A 22,652-nucleotide genomic window follows, 5' to 3' on the forward strand; every position below is an offset into this window, starting at 1 on the left:
GGACTGCTGGGCTGGACTGCTATGCTGAGTCTCTGATCCAGGAAGCTCAGTGTCTGCTCCCTGCAACCAGCTCCCTGTTCTGTTCATGCATGTGCATCAAGCAGCTGTTTAGTGTCCATTTTAGTATCTTAGACAGTGCATTTCAGTATGGTCTTCATCCACAAATACGTGTACCACACAGTAGTAATGATCAATCTCAGTCTTTGCTTTCTTTTGTCTTAAAGAGTCAGATAGACGGATAGCAAGTAACAAAGTCATAGAGCGCTATAATATAGTATTTCCTTTATTTCAATGACAGGATTTATTTAAAGAGCTTAGATATAACATCTTTGCATTTATGGCATCATTTAGCGTCTGAAGCTCTTACATTTTACAAACTTCATTTCATGCGAGATGTTGTCAGTTAGAGAAGTGCTTCTGAATTTGAGGGGTTGCTGTCATCTCAGATGGAGTCCCTAAAAAATGTCAAAACTCTGCAGTATTGTCATCATGACAAGAACTCAGACAGATGAAATTTGGAAAGCCCTGTGATTTACTAGTGCACAGACAGAAAATGGTATTTCAGAGGGAAAAAGCCTGAATTACAGAAAATGATAAATGAAATGGTCTAACATGCATTTCCCTTACAAAGAACTAATACTTCTTTGGTTGATAATAACATCTGTCAGTAATTATGAAAAGAGCTGGCAAATGCATAGTACTTACTATTAGCCAGGGCTGTTCTAAAATTCAAACAGATTCATTAATCCCCATAGCATCTCTACGAGGTGGGTACTATTATTATCCCCATTTTATTGATGAGGAACTTGATAAACACAGAGGCTAAATGACTTTTACAAGGTAGACAGCGAGAAACCAGCACAAGTGTTCCAGCCTGAGTCTATGCTCTTGGCCACTTCTACCTTTTTTTTTTTTTTTTTTGGTGGCAGGGAGATAATAAGGTAATTCTGGTGGGGGGTGGGGAGGTAATTAGGGTTATTTGTCTATTTTAGAGGAGGTGTTGGGGGCTGAACCCAGGACTTTATGCGTGCTAAGCATGCGCCCCATCACTTGAGCTGTACCCTCACCTCTCGAGTCTATGCTCTTAGCTGCTAATCCACACTGCCCCACATGGTAACTCTGGGGGAACTACAGTTCATTCATTCACCCACTTGTTAAACTCAGCCTTCCTGGTGCCTGGGATTCAGCAGTGAACAAGACAACATGGTTCCTGCCCTAAATGGGCTTGTCGACTCCTGACATATTATCTTCATTTTACCCAGGAAGTAACAAGGTCAAGAAGACTCACCTTTTCCTGTTAACACCGGAGGATACATGAAGTGCTTTATTTCATTTCTGCCATTTGACTTACACCATGGGAAGGGAAAGCTGCCTTGCAGATCCCGGAGCTCACAAGCCAGTTAATCCTGAATTTTTTTTTAAAACTGTCCCTTACTTGATACTTGATCTAAGAAAGGATGAAGTAAACCTAAATAGATTCTAAGAAAGCGTGTGGTTTATACAGGGTAAATAACCAGCCACTGTTTACTATCCTAACAGGAATCTGTAGGCATATTTCTTTTCTTTCTCTTTTTTCATTTTTATGGGCAGCTTTTAAAAACCAAACCAAACCAACAAAACCAAATCACTTATAATTCAACAGCAGGTTCTAAATCACCCCCAAGACAGCAGCTAAACTCGGTTTAGACTTACAGTGAGGCTCCTGGTGGTTGGATTGATGAATGTATCTCTATCCTGAATATAAAAGTCGTTCACGCAGCTCTTCTCAAATAGGGCAATGAAAAACTCTTGTTCCGGTTGTTGATACTTTCATCCACTTGGAGGACTTTCATAAAACAGCTGAAGGTATCAAAGGCTGAGGACACGGTTTTCAGATGATTGGGATTCAGAGGCAATTTTATGTACAGTATCTCAGCGTATGTACAGAGCACCTCCCACAGGGTGTGTACATTTGCAAATACAAGCTTGTCATCCAAAACCTATATTGGGAGAATGAAAACACAAACCAGGAAACTATTTTCACATTTTTTGTACACAGATTTTTCTTACATTGCTGGTAGTTAAAGCACTTGTGCAAACACACACAGATATGACACTGGTAAAAGTGAAGATATAATGAAAATATATTTGCAAACCATCATACATTTTTGCCTTAAAGTTAATTTCTTTGTTGAAATTACTGAAAAGTTATTTAAAATCCTTACAATTCATTCATAAAATAACCAATGTTTTAGATGAAGAAAAGTAAACTTGTTAACTTTTAGTCCAAATTAGTAACTAAAAATAGAAACACGAAAAAATTCTTTGCAGGGGCATTGTAATGACAATTTTTTAAATTTCTTAAACCTAGGACTATTTACATATCTGTTCAATATAATGTTAAACAGCCATTAAAAGGGATTTAAAAGAATTATATTTATTAATATGGAATATATAATAAAAGGAAAAAGAAAAAAATGTGAAATAATAATTTTCATTTTTGGAAGGGAAAAATATCTACATTTGAACAAAAAAATGTTTAGAAGGATTTTAAGATTCTTTATGTATAACTAAGGTACAGATGATTTTTAATTCCACTGCTTTTAATTCCATTGGATTTTAATTCCAATGTTCTTTCATTTTCAATTTTGGGCGAAATTTTTATAATAAAAAAACTTTAAAATTGTTCTTGCATAAATACATTAATAGATATATTTATGACTACATTCTCTGGCTATTAAAAAAGATCTCCTAGCTTTGGATCTGAAACATACATTCCATAATGCAGATTCTGACTGACTCGCCTCCCAGTCCAGAGCAAAGGCACGGCTAGGGTGACATGATTCAAATATCATTCCAGGGAACATGCAGGCTCCCAGCCAACGGCTGCAAAGGGACTGACACTGATCTGCTTGCTCCCAGCTGCAGACCATCACAGATGAGTTTAGATTCATAGGCTCAAGTTTTCTCTGTCAAAAGAAATCAGAAAATGTTAGACTTTTACTTTCACCACGGGAACAAGAAGTTGTTTGATTTTCTTTTATTAAAAAAAAAACAACAAACCAATTTGAACCTGAAGAAAAGACATTTGCTCAAAATACCACAGTAGCAATGAAGGTGCTCTGGCTGGCAGGGACTTGTTGGATTCCTGTGAGTGCTGGACTCCTCACATGGAATTCCCTTGGCACTCCAGAAGGCCTGTGGTTGTCCCCATGGGTTTGTGGCCATATGTGGTGCACAAAAGTCTCTGGCTTTGCCACAATTTCAAAGCCTTTTTTGGCTTATGAAAGGCTTTGCACTCAAATGGAGTTTTCTTGAGTCCACTCACTGATGTCATTCACCAGAGTTATAGTCCAGATCTGACATTCTAGACTCTTAAAATCTTGCAGACATTCAAATGGTTCAGGTTTGGATGTGTATTCACCTCTGCAGGCCTGGACCAAATTCCATAAAGCCACCCGGACAAGTTCAGCAAAATGCAAAGACATTTTTCTTTCTGCAAGACTGAAATGTCTGTGAAGCTATAAAAACTTCTGCATCTACAAAAATAGGGAACCAACTCATCAATAACATATCTATCCATAATGCATGGACATTTGAAAAAATACTGTATTTACTCCTATTAAATTCTATCTGGCTTTTGCCAAATTGTGTCCTAAACTGTAAGGAAAGTATATAAATGTAGAGAATTTTTGACCTTTTAAGAGAAAAAGGAACCCTCCTACTCGGTTGGTGGGAATGTAAATGTTGCAGCCACCATGGAGGACAGTATAGAGTTTCCTTAAAAAACTGAAAATATACTTCCGTGTGATCCAGCAATCCCATTCATGGGTATATGTCTGGAGAAAAATATAATTCAAAAAGACACATGCACCCCAGTGTTCACAGCAGCACTATTTACAATAGCCAACACACTGAAACAACCCAAATGTTCACTGGCAGATGACTGGATAAAGAAGTTGTGGTATATTATATATATATGTATATTTACATATATACACGCATACACACACACATATATACACATGAACACACACACACAATGGAATACTGCTCAGCCATTAAAAAATTAAATAATGTCTTTTGCAATAACATGGATGGACCTACAGGGTATTATGCTAAGTGAAATATGTCAGAGAAAGAAAAACAAATATTCTATTTATTAACTTATATGTATATCTAAAAAATAAAACAAATTAATTACTATAATAAAACAGAAATAGACTCACAGGTACACAGAACAGACTGGTGGTTACCAATGGGGAGAAGGAGGAGAGGGAGGCAGGAAGGGGGTAAGGGATTGAGAGGTAAAAAGTACTATGTATAAAATGGATAGGTTATAGGGCTGTATCATACAGCACAGGGAAATATAGCCATTATTTTATGGTGACATTAAATGGAATATAATATATAAAGATGTTGAGCCTCTGTGTTGTACACCTGAAAGTAATATGATGGAAATCAACTACTCAATTATAAAATACTTAATCAAAGTTATTTTCATATTATTTGCAATAAGTTAGAAGCCAGCACTGTCAATAGAAACATAGTGCAAGTCACAATTTTCCAGTAATCCCATTTAGACAATAAAAAGGAACAAGTGTACTTAATTCCAGGAATAATTATATTTATCCCAAAATATCCAATATACTATCATTTCAAAAGTGATTAACACTTTGAAAACTTTTAATAAATATTTTACATTATTATTGTTGTACGAAGTCTTGAAAATCTATTATGTATTTTCCACTTATAGAACATCTCAATTCACAATAGTCACATGTGGCTGGTGGCTACCATACTAGACAGAGCAGATTACACCATTCACACTTCTGATAAATTACCTGCTCTTATTTATTTAAAAAACTTCCAGAAAAGGCTTTAGATATTCCCTATATCTAACAAAGCAACCTTGACGGGTGAGGAATATCTTCATTATAAAGTGAAAAATAAAGGTAAGAGAGCCATGGTTACATGTAAGTTAATGTAACAATTCCTTCTTAATTCATTCAGGACTTTACAATCTTTCTTCATATTCCAAGGATTCACTGTCACTGTGCAATGTTTTTCACTATAATCATCTTTGGAATTGAGAGGCTTCTGATGACCCTGCTTTGTGCATCTGTACATAAAAGAAAATAACAAAACAGAGAAAAAGACCTTATTAAAGATAATTTAGGGGGGTATAGCTCAAGTGAAAGATCATATTCTTAGCATGCACAAGGGCCTGGGTTCAATCCCCAGAACTTCTTATAAAAATAAAATAAATAAAAACATAATTACCACCCCCTGCAAAAAATTAATTAATTACTTTAATTAAAATTTAAAAAAAGATAATTTAGAGAAGCCTTATCAGGCTACAAGAGCTACAATGAATGCCCCTCCCCCATTAATTTAGAAGAAGTTTCACAATATTTCCCAACATAAAGGCTAAAATATAATTCGGAACACTTCCTGATGGTCAGCATCATTTTAACAAAAATGTAGATAATTACTTCCCTGGTGTCAAAGCTCTGTCAGAGATGGGCACAGAAAATTTAGTAAAAATTATTTTGCAACTACCTTTGAAAGAAATGCTGAGAAATGATCTTTTCTGTTGGAAATTAGCCTGCTTTTATATTCTGCAGTAGGCATACGTGTTTACAAACCAGGCAGGAACTGGATCATATTTTACACATACTTTAGAAACTGATTTGAATTTTGCTCTCTACCTGCAAGGCTATTTCTTAGGTAATAACATAAGCTGGCCACTATACTAAATTTTGTTTCCCTGTTTGCTTAATCCTCACAACTCTGTAAGCTGCTATTATTACACCCATATAACAGACATAGAGCTTGAGACAGAAAATAATTTGGGTAACTTGGTAAATGGTGGAGCTGGGTAATATCGCAGCCAGTCTGACACTCAAGTCCATTCTTCTCACCGATGTCTGATACTGCTGCCTACATTCAGCAATGACTCCTGATTTCATATTTAAGTGTGTCATTTCTAAAAGTGCAAAGCTATATTAGTACTGCTGTGTAAATTATTCTTTTCAGATGTGATTGCCAAAAAAACAAAAACAAATAAAATCAGGGTGCCACTGAGGGGAGGGCGAACTGCATATGGATGGACACAAGGGGACTTTATGAGGACACAGTTGCACAACTCTAGAAATAGTTAAAATGGCTGACTTGTACAATTATAATATGTGAATTTTATGGCCTGTAAATTACACCTTAATACAGCTATTAAATTAAGAAACTGAGATACCAAATTAAGACTAAAACACATATATATATATCATACATAGTACAACAGGCAAATATCATTATTTACTGCACCATTTTCCTTCATGCAGCTTCCTTTCCTCACCTGTTAATGAAAGGATGATTCATTTTTAAAATAGCCTTTTAATTTATTCAGCAAATAATTTTTGACGGCCTACAATGTACCCAGGACTACTCTAGGCACTTGGAATAGATCAATAAACAAAACAAAAGTCCTGTCCTCACGGAGCTTGGTTGGAGTCTAGCTGGGGTGGGGGGTGGAGATGACAATACACACAACAGAGCAGCAGAGGAGGTGGCATGCTAGGAAAGAGGAACCATGTATAAAAGTAAAAAGGGCAAAGTAAAGAGAGTTGAGGGTATAGGATGAGGGTGATGTTGTATTAAATACCAGAGCAGGGCACACTGTGAACTGAGGTTAGAATTAAGACTAGGAGGTGAGAAGTCCCAGGAGGATGGAATAACCATCACCAAGGCCAGCGTGACCTCGCATGTTCCAGAATGGGGGCACGGCTGGAGCTGCGGAGAAGGGTCAGTGCAGATCCTGTATGGCCTTGGAGGACATTGTAAGGACTGTGGCTTTTACCCGGAGTGAAATGGGGAGGCACTGCAGAAGGACGACACAATCTAACTTAGGTTTTCAAGGCTCACTTGACTGCGGGGTGAGAATAGTGCAAACGGGTCAGAGATGAAAGGTGGGAAGCTACTGAGAAGGGCTATGCAGGAGGAGAGGACAGTGGCTCAGGGCAGGGAAGCAGCAGTGGAAGCAGGAGCCATGGTGAGAAGTGGCTGGGCTCTGGATATGTTTTAAAGGCAGTGTCAAACCAGATCTATTGACAGAATTCATGTGGTATGTCAGTGAAAGTCAGAATAACTCCAAGATTTTTGACCCAAGCAGCTGGAAGGATTAAGTTTCCACTAACTGAATGGGGGAGGCTGCATAAAGAACCAGTTTGGGGGGTAGGAGGACCAAGGGCTCAGTTTTTACACATGTTGGTTTTAAGATATCAGAGTTCCAAGTGAAGATGCCAAATCAGCAGAATATTATAAGAGTCCAGAGTTTGAGAGAAAAAGTCTAACGGGAGACAGAACTGTGGGAATCATGGGTCACACAGGTGGTACAGGAAGACATGAAACCCAGGTACTCAAACATTAAGATACCCTGGCATTAACCATAGAAGTTATCCTTGAGGGCTTGCCTACTAGGTGAGGATATCAGTCCTATTTCCCGACCACCCGAGTTTTAAAAAGGAACTTACAAATGAATTCGTGCAAGACACTGCCTCCAGTGTGTGGGATCAGAGCTGTAGTCAGAGAATGGGATGGTGCACGCTACTCCCTATGGCACATTGTATGTGTGTGTGTGTGTGTGTGTGTGTACGCATATTTGTGTGAGCAGGGGGATGAGTTACACCTGTCTTAAGAAAAAGAGGTAGAAATTCTAGAAGCCGAAAGATGAAAGAATATCCAGATCTGGTAGAGGGAACAGGGGAAACACTGTGTACTGCAAGACATATCCCCATAATGCCATTTCCCACCATTCTTTTATCAGGAACACAGTTGGAACCTGGGGAATTATGTAGATACGTGTGATGTACACAAATTTTCTGACTATGTAACACTAAATATCTACATATGTAGCAAGTTAATGATATTTATATCTCCTTCAAGTTTAATAACAAGTTCACAACAGAAGGAAAATAAAATATTGAGGACTGGTAGAATTATCCTTGAAGGCCTTTCAATGCTCAGAATGGAAGCAAAAGCGGCTTCACCCCACAAAGTATGTCATTAAGAGTCAAGAATGTTTTTTATTTGCTTAAGAAATTGAGAGTTACAACTTCCTGCTTTAAAGAGTTAACTTTAAGACAGATACCATACTATAAACAACATCTATACTGGTGCTTTCTTAAAGCTATTTTTAGTTCCTGCTTGTTCTGATGTACTCCAGAAACTCTGCAAAGAAAACCTTCTATTCAAAGGCTTAAAGGAATAAAAAAAGAAATAACACCGCATTCTTTTAAGTGTTCTCTGTACTGAAAGTCATTTGCAAATGCATCACTCTGCCACATATCTACATTTTTAACAATAAAGACTTTTGTGCAATTTTTCAATTGCTATGTGACTTTGCGTCAGTCTCTCACTCAGAAGCAGAATGGAGTACCAGAAAATGACACATCATGTCTAAAACTACAGATGTGGAATATGAACTTACACCAGGAAACAGCTAAGTGGGAGGGTAAGGTTTACCTTTTAAGTTACTGTAAGTGCAGTTACAATTTCTCCCTGCTTCCCCTGTGAAGTGAAGAACTAGTCTTTTCCAGGAAAGCTCTCATTCTGAGTACTGTTTTCTTTAAAATATTTGGAGATTCTTTTTTAAGGTTCTTTCACTTTTAAGTCTTTCCCCAACTCTACATCCCATAACAAGTGTTAAAATTATCCAATAGCCTATTGTTACAGAATATACTCTACAAAAGCTGAGGTTTCCCAGGGCTTGGATCCCACAACTCTGCTACCAGATAATCCTAAATCCTTCCTTCCATAACTGACTCTTCTACTAATTCCCAGCTGTGGGCAAATTCGGCTTCTCAGCCCAGTTAACTTTCTAACTCTGCCTACGAACACTCTACTGCCAGTAAGGGAAATCTAAGGGAGCCAACAAAGCCCCTAGTGAGGGTTGCCTCCTTCAAACAATCAAGAGGCCATCACCAAGCAAATATTTAAACCTACTGCAAAACTTCCGAAGACATCTTACAAACAATATAGTTTATATAGATTCATACTATTTGCTCTGGAATAGTGATTTCCAATGGAGGGAACAAAGGACCACATGACCCAAGCAATTATTTAAAACTGCACATAACTATCCCTCTTCACGTGAGGATTCAGGTAAGCCTGTCTTATAGGTCTAGGTGTAACAGAATGGCAGCACCCCTAGCAGTAGGGTGAAAAGCAGCGAGGTAGACTTTTAGTGAAAGGGAGTGATGTAATAGGACCCACCGCCCACTTACCTCCCACCACAGGACAATCATCTCAGATCGAGAACAAACACTTTGGGAAACAGAGGTTGTTTATGTTTTTATGGTATCTGGTGGAAATAATGCCCTGAGTCACGTGAAGTTGTGGCTGCAAAATTGAACAGGAGACCAGACATTTTCACATTCAGGACACAAATAATCAGCCCCCGAGTGGTCACCATATCTGCTCTCCCCTTTGCCTGTTCACCCCAAAAGCTGCAGGACTCTCTTTCTTGCAGTGACACCCACCATTTCTCACAAATTCCTGCCAAGTTCAAGTCAGCAGCTGGTGGTGTCAAAGTCAACATTTGTACTGCTCTGAAGTCTCTCCATTACTTTATATCCTTCTATTTTCTCTGTTGTCTTCCTAGCTACCCTTGCATTCAGAAGCTGGTTAACGCACTAACATTGACTCTGTAATCAGTCCAGGATATAGGAAGCAGAGATTCAACTGTAACCAGTCCCAGAATACTTGTCATGCCACTCTAGTGTCCCAACAAAATACTCTGGCATCCCTCATCTCACCCAAAGAACCACTGAATTACTTAGAGGTTGTAAAAGTAGAGGGTTTCTCTACTGGGAAACACTGGCTTGTGGTAGAGTCTTGATTTCAGTTTTTGCAACTAGTTACAGGCAAAAAGACATGGTCCACAAATTTTCTTCAAGCGTTTGGAATTTAAACTTTTATTAGATACAGAGCCGGCGGACTAACCGTAATCTATGAACATATGGTCATATTATAAAATAATGTCCATGTCTGCCTTACAGCCATGTAAGAACTTGAATTACACCTGCATCCTGTAGGCCTTTAGAATTGGATGTGAAGCATCCTGTGTTAAAAACCTCCTATCCAGTCCCAGAACACCTTAAAGACAACATCACATTAATGCCACTGTATACATTAGTATAGAACTTGTATGGTTAAGTTACATCTCCAATTTCCCAGAGCTGGAAAGCAGATGCCTAGAAAGGCTGGAAAAGCCCAACTACCAAAACAGCTCAAAAGTTGAAGCAGACTCCTGCACCTCCCAGGGCGGAAGGCGGAGGGTGGAGGGGGCATTGCCAACCACACTGTCCTCCCCCAGGACGTGGCATGTGGGGAAGCAGGCAGGAGTGGGTAGCTGGGACTCAGAGGTGGAGAGGTGATGAAAGCAGGAGTGGAACTGCTCTGGTCCTAGAACAACAGAGCTGTAAAAAGCTCGGCTTCAGTTCAACCCGCTTCGTCTCCCACTTCCCCTCCCACCTAAGTGACAAACAGAGCACAGTCAGGCACTTTCTGCCCATGACGGTGACTACTAGCAGGAAAGGGACCAGGATAAAAGCATGTCCTACAAAAGATCAGTCTGATTTTAAAGACTGTGTTATAATCAATGAACAGCAGTGTCAGAGAGGGACACTTGTGAGGTGCTCAAATAGGGAGGAAGAGGCTGAGGATCCATTTCCAGCACTTCCATGTCTTTTATCACTCCTATTTCTGACCTTTCCTTTGCCACGTTTTGTAGCACTGCCATCACTGGCAGGTAAAGGGGCAGCAATGAGACTTGGCCGTTTGGCTGATGGGGCTACATTTCCCAGCACTGGAATGAAAAGGCACTGGAAGAGGAGCAGCTGGAAGATGTGAACCGCGGTCCTGGCCTGTGCCAAACACTAACCAGGTGACCCTGGTTTAGGCTGTTAGTCTCTCTGGGCTTCCAGCTGTTTACTTATAAAAGAAGGTTTTGTCATTGCACAAATATATCCAATATGAAATGTAACGTGAAAGTCAAACATAATGACAACTCACCTGCTTGCCTCAGGGAACAGTAAAAGCACTGAACACTATGTGAATGTAAACACAGAGTTAAGAAAACTGTTGAGGTAAAGCGCTAAACTGAACATGGAGATAAAGTTTTATGGATTTTCTTGGCTTTCTTTTTTAATTGCAACACTGAATTAATAGTTATTAGCTATACTCCAAACCACCACCCCTGCGAATAAAGTAGGTTAGCACTGCCTGGATGCCTGCTAATGCCCGATGCTAAGCAGGGTGAAGGTATAAAGGAGGCTGAACAAGGGAGTCTTCTCCAGTTACCAGCTAAGTGAGGAGACACATTGGAAACCAACCGGCAATGGTACCAAGTCAGTACTCAAAGACTAGATTACAGGCTACCGATCATGAACAGTGCAGAAATACAAAGAGGAGCTAGAAGTATTTGGAATAAATAGGGAAGAATCAATGAAGGGGATGGGGCTCCAACTAGTTCTCAGGGCAATTCTAAGCTGTTTTAACTGAGGACTGGATAGGAAAAGACTGGTGACTCCTGGATTTTAATAAGGCACAGGTTACCCTAGGAGGCTAAGTCACATAATGATTGGAACAAATAAGGTAAGGCCAAAGTGATTAAGGGTCGAGACTACCTGGCTGAGATCTGGTTGTGGTAAGTCTTTGACTTGACTCTAGATGTTGGAGGGTCAAAACTGAAGGTTGACTGAAAGGAGGGGAGAGAATATCCAAGAATTCAGCAGAAGGAAAAATTCTTGTATCAGGGATGAACGCTCTTCATCAGAGTATCAGCAATCAGAATAGACATTTGAAACCAAAAACATACAGTTCCAGAAGCCAAGAATATGTGGAGGGTGGTGAGAGAAATATAAATCAAAGACCATTCCAAGCCTTTGGGTATTCAAGACTAGAAGAATGATTATGCCACTGAATAAATGGATACGCTGCAAGAAAAATGATTATGAAATCAGCTTTAGACATGTTGAATCTGACATATGAGCTAAGAGTAGGTGTTCTCTAAGAAGCTCAAAATTCAAAACTGAAGCACAGATCTAGAGTACAGGCTTAAGATGCAGATGGACAAGACATGATAAATCTCCTAAAAGAAAACATACGCAAAACATTATCTGACATAAATCTTAGCAACGTTCTCCTAGGGCAATCTACCCAGGCAATGGAAATAAGAGAAAAAAACAAAAGGGACGTAATTAAACTCATAAATTTCTTCACAGCATAGGCAACCATAAGTAAAAAAAAGGAAACAACAACCTACGAATGGGAGAAAATATTTGCAAATGATACGACTAACAAAAAAGCCTTAATTTTCAGAATATATAAACAGCTCATACAACTTAAAAACAAAAAAACAAACAACTCAATCCAAACATAGGCAGAAGACCTAAACAAGCATTTCTCCAATGAAGACACAAATGGCCAATAGGCACATGAAAAAATGCTCGATATCACTAACAAACAGAGAGATTCATATCAAAACTACAATGAGATATCAGCTCACACCAGTCAGAATGGCCATCGCTCAGAAGTTCATGAATGATAAATGCTAGAGAGGCTGTAGAGGGAAGGGTACCCTCTTACACTGCTGGTGGGAATCCAGTTTGGTGTAGTCATTATGGAAAGCATGGAAATCCCTCAAAAAACTAAAAGTATACTTACCCTATGACCCAGAAATCCCACATCTGGGTATATAACTGGAAAGAACTCCAATGTGAAAAGATACCTGCACCCCAGTGTTCATAGCATCACTGTATACAGTAGCCGAGACATGGAGGCAAGCTAAATGTAGCAACAGATGACTGGATAAAGAAGTTGTGGCATATTTATAGACTGGAATATTACTCTACCATGAATAGGACAAAATAAAACCATTTGCAGCAACATGGGTGGAGCTAGAGATCGTCATTCTAAGTGAAAGCAGCCAGAAACAGAAAAATACCAAATGATATCACTCATATGTGCAATCTAAAAAAATAGAGAAAAAGACACTGTGAACTCATCTACAAAACAGAAACAGACTTGCAGACTTAGTCAACAATCTTAAGGTTACCAGGGAAAGGGGATGGCAAGGGATATATTTGGGAGTTTGAGATTTACAAATGTTAGCCACTATATATAAAAATAGATTTTAAATAAAGTTTCTTCTGTATAGCAGAGAAACCTATGTTCATTATCCAGCAATAACCTATAATGAAAAAGCCTATACAGCCACCAACTGAGGAAGCAAGAGAAGAAAGGAGAGTTAGTTATGCTGGGCTAGAGCCCACTTCCAAAATCATTGTCAGCCACTGAGGCTGCCCCGAGGGCACTGAGCACTCCTCCCAGGGACAGACTGACATGACATGCGTCCTGTGAACCTGGGGCAGCAGAGGCCGTCCACAGATCTGGCCCTGGGGGAGATGGGAGCAAGTCCACCTGATCACCTTGGGGCAGCACCCCTCCCCGCAGACCCCGCCTCCTGACTGCACCGCTCCTGCCTCTCAGGAACCCACTGACTTGAAAACAAGTGATCCACGAACCTGGGGCAGCGGCAGGGAGATGGGCAGCGACCTGGCAGGCTGGTCGACTTGCCCCCTTCTCTCCCACGGCCTGTCCAGGGCTCGGCTTTTGCTGCTCCAGGCACGGTCCGCAGGTCAGCCTGCTTCTGGAAGGAGGGCGCGGTGTGGTCGAAGGCAGTGGCGGGTTATGGGGTCTGCCCATGAAAGCCCGTGGATTGGCTTCAAACTCCCCAGCGCATGGCCTGAGATTGGCCTCTGCTGCCCCAGATTCGTGGAACTCAGGTTAGAGGCCAGCCTGCTCCTGGAAGGCAGGTGCTGTGCTTTCAGGGAATGGCGGCGGCTGCGATGGTGGGACTGGGGCTGCCCTGTGAAAGCGCGGGGTTTGCGACCATTTCCCGCTGTTGCTGCAGCCATCCCAGCACACTGATCACACTGCGCCCACCTCCCAGGGGCAGCCTGACCTGTAACCTGAGTCACAAGAACCTGGGGATTTAGAGGCCGCCCCCAAGGTCAGGCCGCGGGGAAGATGGGAGCAAATCCAGGGGCTCTCATGGGGCAGCCCCCATTGCATCCGAGGCCTCGCGACCGCACCGCACCCGCCTCCCGGGAGCAGGTCATGGTCTGAGGGCCAGTCAGAGATGCTTCGGAGCCGTCCGGTGCCCTCCCACCTCCCGGGGCAGTACCTGCTCTCCTAAACCCGGGTATAAGCGGCGGCAAAAACGCGGGGTTCAGGAACTACTAATAGCGGGGTTACCACTAACCACAGAGGCGGCTGGGAACCGCCTCAGGGTCCTAACCGGACGCGCGGCCGTGACCTCACCTCCGCACACCTCCCTGTGCGCCTCCTCAGTCGCACAGCCCAGGCGTCACCCTCCGGCTTCGAGCAGCACGCCCCCACCAGCGCCCCCTTAACTGCCCGGGAGCAGCAGCCAAACCAAGGGCAAGCGGCGGCCCAGACCCCAGACCGTGTTCCTCTTCCAGGAGCTGGTCCAGGAGCAACCGGCTGCCGCCAGCTTCCACTCGTTCTGGGCGGGTTCCGGCGTCCGCGCATCTGTCCGTCAGCGCGTGCGCGCCCCTCCTCCTCCTCCCTCCTGCAGCGCAAACTGCTCGGGTGGGTCTCCTGCTTTACCAGACCTGGCCACTGGGGCCGGGAGGAGCCAGGTGGTGCCCCTCCTGCTCGTCCCGCCGGGTCTCCATCCCCAGAGCCTTCACCCCGCCACCACTGGGTCCTGGCACTGAACTAGAACCACGACTGCCCTGGGCCAGGCCACACCCCACCAGCCCCACTTCCCCTGCTCACCTTCCCCTCCCTGTTACTACCCTCCCACCCCTGGCCAGGCCCAGTCTCCCACCAGACCTTAAAGACAGGGCTTCTTCTCCTCAAACCGAGGTCTGTGCCCTGACACTGCGTCCTGCTTGGTCCTAACCTATGGCCCCTACACCCTCATGCCTCACCAAAGGACCCCCAAAATCCTGAAACTATACTCCTCACCTCTCAGCCAGGTCAGTTCCAATCTGAGCGGCCCCACACTCCTCAACCTATACCCCCTCACCATGGGATCCCCTTCACTCTGAGTGCACCCCTACCCTAAGCTCACTCCCTCACCCCTAACCCTGTGGTTGGGGTGGGGAAATCTGAGCTCCAGTAATGATGACTACTGCCACCAGCGGGGGATCCAGCCTAGTGTGCACCTTCATAGTTAGTGTCTGAGGCTACAGGGAGAGGCAGGCTGGGCTGAAAGAGGTTCCAATTCCCGCCCTGGCACCCTGATCCCCGCACCCTGTGTCTCATCTGACCCGATGGGTCAGGGTGATCCCAGGCTGCCAGCCAATGGCCTGTGGGCCTTGGGTGGTTGATGGTCCTGATGGTGATCTGGACCCCTAGGGCGGAGGCACTAGGCACGCGGACCTTTGGGGTGGGGGATTTCAGAGGGTGCACTTGAGCCCAGGGGTAGACAGCAGATGGTGGGCTGTGTGCATGGGGCTGTGTGCGTGGCCTGGCCTCAGCCCAGGTGGGTGCAGGTATCTTGTTCATTCACACCAGGCCAGAGGGAAGAGGGACGGGAGCTTTCAAAGCATCAATTTTAGGAAGCCAAGGCTGGAGAGAAAAGTAGGAATGTGCACTGTCCAGGCCACCATGGATCCCGCCGTGACGCTGGTCCCTTGCATCAGGGGAGACTGGCAGTTAACTGGCCAAGGAGACATCCTCTGCTGTGGTATAGTTTACAGGCAATTGAAGGGATTTTGACAGGTAATTTTAATCCAATAATTGTCACTTTCTCTGTGGGAGATCAGGTCCAAAGTCATGGTGAATCTGGCAGGGACCCTGCCTGAACTGCAGCCTGGGACTGTAGAGGACCCACCCAGGAGTCATCCTCTTAGCTCTCACCCAAAGGCACTGTAATAGAGAAGAACAAATCTGACTCCATATTGGATCTTTTCCTTTCCTTTAACCCTCTGCCGTGTTTTCTAGGCTTAGTCTTGCTAGCTCTGCAACTTTTGTAAAATAATGTTACCTTTAGGCTGAAATAAACAGAAGATCCTATTCTCAAAACTCTGACCTTTAAGGATATTAACACTTTTGCACTCTTATAAAGATAACAAGTTGCAGAATAGAAAAATTTGTTTTGTTGCAGGTGTTACAGGAACACGGTGATCTGATTCACGTGGACAGCTGCAAAGGATTCAAAGGACAAAGAAATCCGACACCAAGAAGTTTGCAACAACCAACCACAGCCCCTCCCCTATTTACTAGAAAAGGAGCCTGAAGTCTGACTTGGGGAAGATGGTTCTCCAAGATATTAGTCTGCCATTATCTTGGTCTGCAGCTGTCAACATAGACCAGGTCATAGGGCCTCTGTAAAACCTCTAACAAAGCAAAAGTTATTTTCTATTCTGCAACTTGCTGTCTTTATATAAGTGCAAAAGTGTTAATATCCTTAAAGACCAAAGACTTGAAAATAGGCTTTCCTGTATATTTCAGGCTAAAGGCAACACTGTTTTACAAAAGGTGCAGAGCTAGTAAGATTAAGCCTAGAAAATAGGGCACAGGTTTAAAGCCAAAAGGACAGATCTTCTATGGAGTCAGATATTTTTCTTTTCTATTATAGTATATTCTATTTTTGTTTTAAGTTTACAAGAATAAAGTTTAGCCTTTTCCCATTTTAAATTGTGCAATTTTAAGGAGCATTAAGTGCATTAAAAATGTTGTGAGACCAACACCACTGGTTTAGACAATTGCCTTCCTCAAACTAAAAGCTTGTATACAAAGCGCACCCCACATCCTACCACCCCCAGCCAATGAGAAGCACTAATCCCCTTTCTCTCTCTGTCTTAACCTATCCTGGATGTTCCCTATCAATGAAATCATATAAAAGGTGGCTTTTTTTTCTCGCTGCCCTCATATCTTAAGTAGGGATGGGTGAATTTTTTGTTTGTTTGTTTTCACGTGAATTAGCATTTTTGTATTTTGAGAGGGAAATCCAGATGGATTAAAGATGAGACGTACCAAATGAAGCCCTTTTGGTAACTCTGTGCATAATCTCGTGGTAGGCACTGCTGTTCTAAGTGTGAAACCAGAGCCAGAAGGGAGATGCTTAGCTCTTCTTGTGGCAAAATAAAACCAAACTAAAGCAGAAAACAAAGGCCAAGAAAGACAGCTGGAAAGAAAAACCACAGCCTGGAAAAAGCTTTCCTCATGACCCAAGATCGGAGAAAAGCTTCACATCGCTGTGGTGCAAAAACATCTTGAAGCCCAGTGTTCTGAAAAGAAACAAAACACACACAGGCAGTTCCAACGAGAGGCAGTGCAGGTGGCCAGTGTGTGCTAGAGATGCTCGACCTGTAAGGTGAGGACATAGGCAGATGGACAGACTGCAGAGATAACATTGGCCACCATCACACTGGCAGGTCTTTAGCCCGGTGACAACCAGCCCTGGTGACAACGTGAGCAGGCAGAGGCCCCAGGAGGTCCCCTGGAGGGAAGAGCAAATGGACGCTCCTCTCCGGCAGAACAAGGTACAGGATACATCAAAGTGCCACAGGAACATCACTTCCCTAGCAGTGCTGGTCCTTAGAGAAGATTCCACCAAAGTGCTTGCACAATTTTCAAAGATAATTTTTCTTTAGTAACATGAATTCAAAATAATCAATATGTCATCAAGGGATTTTCAGAAGTGACTTGCCCTGGGCCCGAACAATACACACACATAAATACACACATATACACATAAATGTATACACACATACATACCGGAAAAGAGACAGACAGACTGAAACACAGAGAAGCAAGGGAGACAGAGAAACAGAGAGAAAAGACAGAGAGAGAGGCACTGAGAGACAGAGACAGAGAGAAGGAAAACTGGAGCTGGGAAGGAGTGGAACTCACGCACATTTTCACAAGTCAGTCTGCATGTCAGAACCTGGTCTCAAAGTCCATCCATCCTCCAGGGGAGGGTGTGGGGATCACAAAAGGGCGTGGGAACTGAAGGCAAAAAGTATGAAGACATTGTGGGGCAGTCCACCACAGAGGCCGAGATCAGAATCTGGGCCTGTATGTCAACATGACAGAAAGACCTAGGAGGTTGTTTGCCAGAGCTGACGACGTCAGAGTTGTATTTAAATTTAGTCGCACGACTGGGAGCTGGGAAGCAAGCAATAAGGAAAGTGACTTTCTCCAGACCTCAGGGCAGACCCAGGCCTGTGTGGCATCTTCTCTGCGCTCCGCCATCCCTCTGTGGGGTCATTCCTTTGCTAAGTCTGTGCACGAGCTCCCTGTGATGCCAGCCCATGGGGGTGACAGATGCAGTAGGTGTTTCTAGGTCTAGAGACAGGATGGCTTCTCTAGGAAGCAGGGGCCAGAATGGTCCCCACTGTGCTGACGGGAGATTGGGGAGACCCTGAGAGGCACGTGGCTTTTCCATGGTGATAGAACTGTTGAGTTGGGGGAGCCATGTCTGAACCCAGCTGTATCTTCAGAGCTGCAGCACTGGCTGCATCCACGCCTCCCCAGGGCTATGAGGGGGGCTGAGTTGGTGTCACTGTGTGTGGACATGGCATGGAGTGAGAAATGATAGATCGGCAGCCCAGAAAGGTCCTTGGGGAGCTATGTGTCAGGAGGAAGCTTGGGTAAGTGGACCTCAGGAAGTGATCTCATTTTCCCAGCAATAGAGCCCAACAGAACTTGGAACTAAAGTCACCAGGCACCCACTCTGTAGAGAAGTTCCTACTCAGCTCACTTGATTGGAGACAGAGTCACGTTCTGCTGCATCCCAATATCCCGAGGCCACAGACCCCGGAAAGCCCGCAGCGAGGGGCTTAACCAACGCTGCCAGCGCTGGGTCATGTCTCACCCAAGGCGCCTCTGGACTTTTGGCCAGAGAGACCCAAAGGTAACACAGGGAGGCCCAGGGCAGGCCCGCCCAGGCCAGGCCACCACTCTGATCCCACCCAGGTATCCCGACGGCCCCGTCCTGGCTGGTGGAGGTGGAGCAGTCAATTTGGGGATGGGTTTCTGCCCAAAGCAAGAGCAGTTCAGAGGCCTGGTGGGCCGGTCACATCCACAGCCCAGGGCAAAGCTGGCTGGCTGGGATGTGGAGAGCCAGGGAAGGGTCCTGCTGCCCAAGGTGGAGCCCATGCATTCTGGGTATGTCTTTTCCCTCCCGGGTGTCTGAGCTGAACAAGGTCTCGGTCTGATCTGTCAGCAGAGGGTCGAGTGGACAGAAGCAGGAGTGTTCCTGGCCGGGCAGGGCTCTGAGGCTTCCAGGCCGGGTCAGCTGCTGGTCACTGTCATTGCAGAGCTAGATACCACATATTGAACAGCAGCTGATGAATAAGAAAACCAACGCCCCCTCCCCCAAGTGAAGGGCTGATGTGCCGCTCTTCTGAGGGCCAGCGCAGGATCCAGGTGGGTCTGGATATGGCAGGGTCCCCTCCACCGTGGCCCACAAATCAGTGGGGCACGCCTCTGACCCAGAGATCACCCAGGGCTCTCCCCTGGTACCTGCCTGTGGATGACGGGTTGCTCAGCACACCCTGCTCTGACATGGAGCACAGTGCCCACCTCGCTGCAAGTCAGGTGGAGGACCAGGAGCCCCCAAAACAGAGCCCGAAGTTCAGGAAGGCAGGGCTGATGCGTGTGTGTAGGTGAGGGAGGGGCGAGGGCTGGGCCACACAAGGAGGTGTACCCAGAAGCTACTGTTGGGACCAGAGAAAAGAATGGCCTCAGACCACCTGTCTGGAAAAATTCAGTCACAGAACACATCCTGTGGGCACTTTCTGGGTGGGAGCTGTCTGGAAAGCTCTGGGAAGTTTTCTGTCCTTGAAGAGGCACATGGAAAGGGAGGCAGGTGGGTAAATTTTTCCTCTCACACAGCATGAGCTCTTCCACAAGACTTAAATCTCTCTCCACATCCAATAGTTACAGAGGAGGCAGGGGCAGGGGAAGATGTCAGAGACCAAAAAAGGATGATCTGGATCCAGCAGGAGACCGCGAGTTCCCTCCTGCCGCTCCTGCAACTCCTCCTGAACCTGCATCTGCAGCTGGACTGCTGGACAATGGAGAAACAGTTCAGGCATCACCACCAACTGGGGTAGAGCCCCCTCTGCATCCACCCACACCTTCTTCTCCAAAATGTTCTCCAAATTCCCACTATCATTCCCCTCCCCCTCCCAAACTTGACTTCCCTTCCTCTGGAGATGTTTTTGTTTGGTTTTCTTTAGTTTCCTTTGTTTGTTTCACTTCATTTATGGCAAGGTTTATTTTTCTTTTTGGAGTTTCATTAATAAAATATAGACTTTTCCCCTTTTAAATTGTGCAACTGAGGAGCATTAGAGGCATTCACAATGTTGTGCGACCATCACTACCATCTAGTTTCATACTATTTCTTTCCTCAAAGTGAAACCTTGGATCCAGAGCGCGCACTCCCCTCCCTCCTCACCCAGCTCCTGACAACACCAAGTCCTCTTTCTCTCTGAGTGTCTTTAACTCTCCTTGGTGTTCCCTGTCAATGAAACTTTAAAAAAGTTTTCTTTTGTCCCTGCCCACTTGTTTTTAGCTGGGGCTGGGGATTTTTTTTGTTTTCACTTGAAACAGCATTTTTATCATTTTAAGGGGATATCCAGGGGGATTAAAGATGTGATGTACAAAATGAAGCCCTTTTAGTAACTCTGTGCATAATCTCAGGGTAGACACTGCTGTTCCACCTGTGACACCACAGCCAGAAGACATAAGGGAGATGCTTAGCTCTTCCTGTGGCAAAAACAAAACCAATCAAAAAAATTAGCAAAAGCCCAGAAAAACTGCTTGAAAGTGAGACCACAACCTGAAAAAAGCATTCCTCATAACCCAAGGTTGGAGAAAGGATTCCCATCCCTGTAGTCCAAAATCCTTTCGAAACGCAGTGTTCTAAACAGAAACAGAACAGACATGGGCAGTTCCAATGAGAGGCAATGCAGGTGGCCAGTGTGTGTTAGAGATGCTTGACCTCTCAGGTGAGAACACAGGCAGAAGGAATCTGCAGAGAGAGCACCGGTCACCATCACACTGGCGGGTCTTTAGTCAGGTGACAACCAGCCCTGGTGACAATGTAAGCAGGCAGAGGCTCCAGCAGATCCCCTGGAGGGAAGAGAGAAGGGACACTCCTCTTCAGGAGAACAGGGTGCAGGACGCATCAAAGGGCCACAGATGCAGCTCTTCCCCAGAAGTTCTGATCCTTACAGTTCATCCCACTAAAATCCTTACACACCTATTCAAAGATGCCTTTTCAAGGGTGATCATCACAGCACTGGTTGAAACAGTCTGAATTAAAGCAATACTAATGTTGATGAAGAGTGTATGGGGTCCATTTTTTCTGGTTCATGTGGATGAATGAATGCTGTGCAGTTGGAAAAGTGGGTGTCTGGTCTCAACCCAATGTCAAGGGAGGCCTCAGGGTGGAAGTATGCAGACCCACTGTCTGCACCCAGGGTCCCATCTGCATGACCACATATGTGTGAAATCAGTATAGATGTAAACTGATCTGATTGTGAGTGTGCGAGAGACAGAGATGGAGAAAGACATACTGAGAGACACAGAGACTGAGACATAAGAACCAAATCATTCATGATAGTCACCTCTGTGGGTGGGAATTACAAATCTCTTCTCTTTTAGGCAATATTTCAATTTTTTGTACTGTGTCTATATTATTCTACTAATTCTAAAAGGATTAAAATCCTATCTTAATGTGACCCATTCATTACTCATCTAGTAATTAAAGTACATTAATCCTATTTTAAAAGAATTTAAAGTCTTCTCAGGACGCAGTTCCATGTCAGCTCCGTGGCAGCAGAGGTTCTCCAGGAGGTCGTGTCTCTTCTGAATCAGCATCCAAAGAGGTGAGGAAGAAGTACCAGACTTGGACACTTAAGACTACAATAGATTAGAGATTCTGTTGAGAGAAACTAAGACCTACATTCACAGAGAATAATCCCATATTCATGGAGCAGAAGGCTTCATTCTACTTAGATGACAATAGTCCACGAATAGATCTAAGGATTCAAAGAATGCCTACCCAAATCCCAGGTGGTGTTTTGCAGGAATTGACAATCAATCTAAAATTCATGTGGTAAATCCAGGGGCTCAGAATACATGAGTGAATGTTGAAAAAGAAAACAAAGTTCGAGGAATGGAAAGTCAGATGGAACCCATGGTTAATACAAAAGCACTTTAAGCTGAAGACACCTGAGATTCAATAGATGTAGAAGAAAACCTGTCATGGAAGCCAATTCTCTCCTCTCCCTTTGCCCTATTAAGTTAGGTTGATAAAAAAGCCTTTAACTTTCACCATTTAACATGGTACTTACTTTTCTGGTTGGCTCCTGCTTGTGTATAAATAAACCGTTTGTCTCGTTCATCTCCTCCTTACTTCTGTGTGCCCTTTGGGAGGGACTCTGGATGATGGGGACCTGCTCTTTTCTCACCTTCTTTAGTGACATCTTTTGTCCATGGTGAAGTGCTTAAAACAAAAAGGCTCATTGGTTTTGGGTCAGATTTGGAACATGTAAACCTTTGGAGAACCCCTGGAGGTACAAGGGGGTTCAATACTGCTGGGAGAATTTACTTGTCCAAATACC

The 22,652-nt window shown here is 44.0% G+C and overlaps 1 long non-coding RNA gene across 2 annotated transcripts; it reads right to left on the reverse strand.

The window, feature by feature from the left end:
- Positions 1 to 267: 267 nt before the first annotated feature.
- On the reverse strand, positions 268 to 6,505 carry LOC141577220 (uncharacterized). 2 transcript variants are annotated; one of them, XR_012506037.1, is made up of 3 exons: positions 3,043 to 6,505; positions 2,754 to 2,948; positions 268 to 1,979 (listed from the first exon to the last, which is right to left on the reverse strand). It is a non-coding gene; the product is annotated as an uncharacterized LOC141577220 (long non-coding RNA). The 2 variants fall into 2 exon arrangements; XR_012506036.1 differs by having other exon boundaries at positions 4,824 to 6,500.
- Positions 6,506 to 22,652: the final 16,147 nt, after the last annotated feature.

The sequence above is a fragment of the Camelus bactrianus genome, chromosome 3, assembly GCF_048773025.1.
Source record: "Camelus bactrianus isolate YW-2024 breed Bactrian camel chromosome 3, ASM4877302v1, whole genome shotgun sequence".
NCBI classification, from domain to species: Eukaryota; Metazoa; Chordata; class Mammalia; order Artiodactyla; family Camelidae; genus Camelus; species Camelus bactrianus.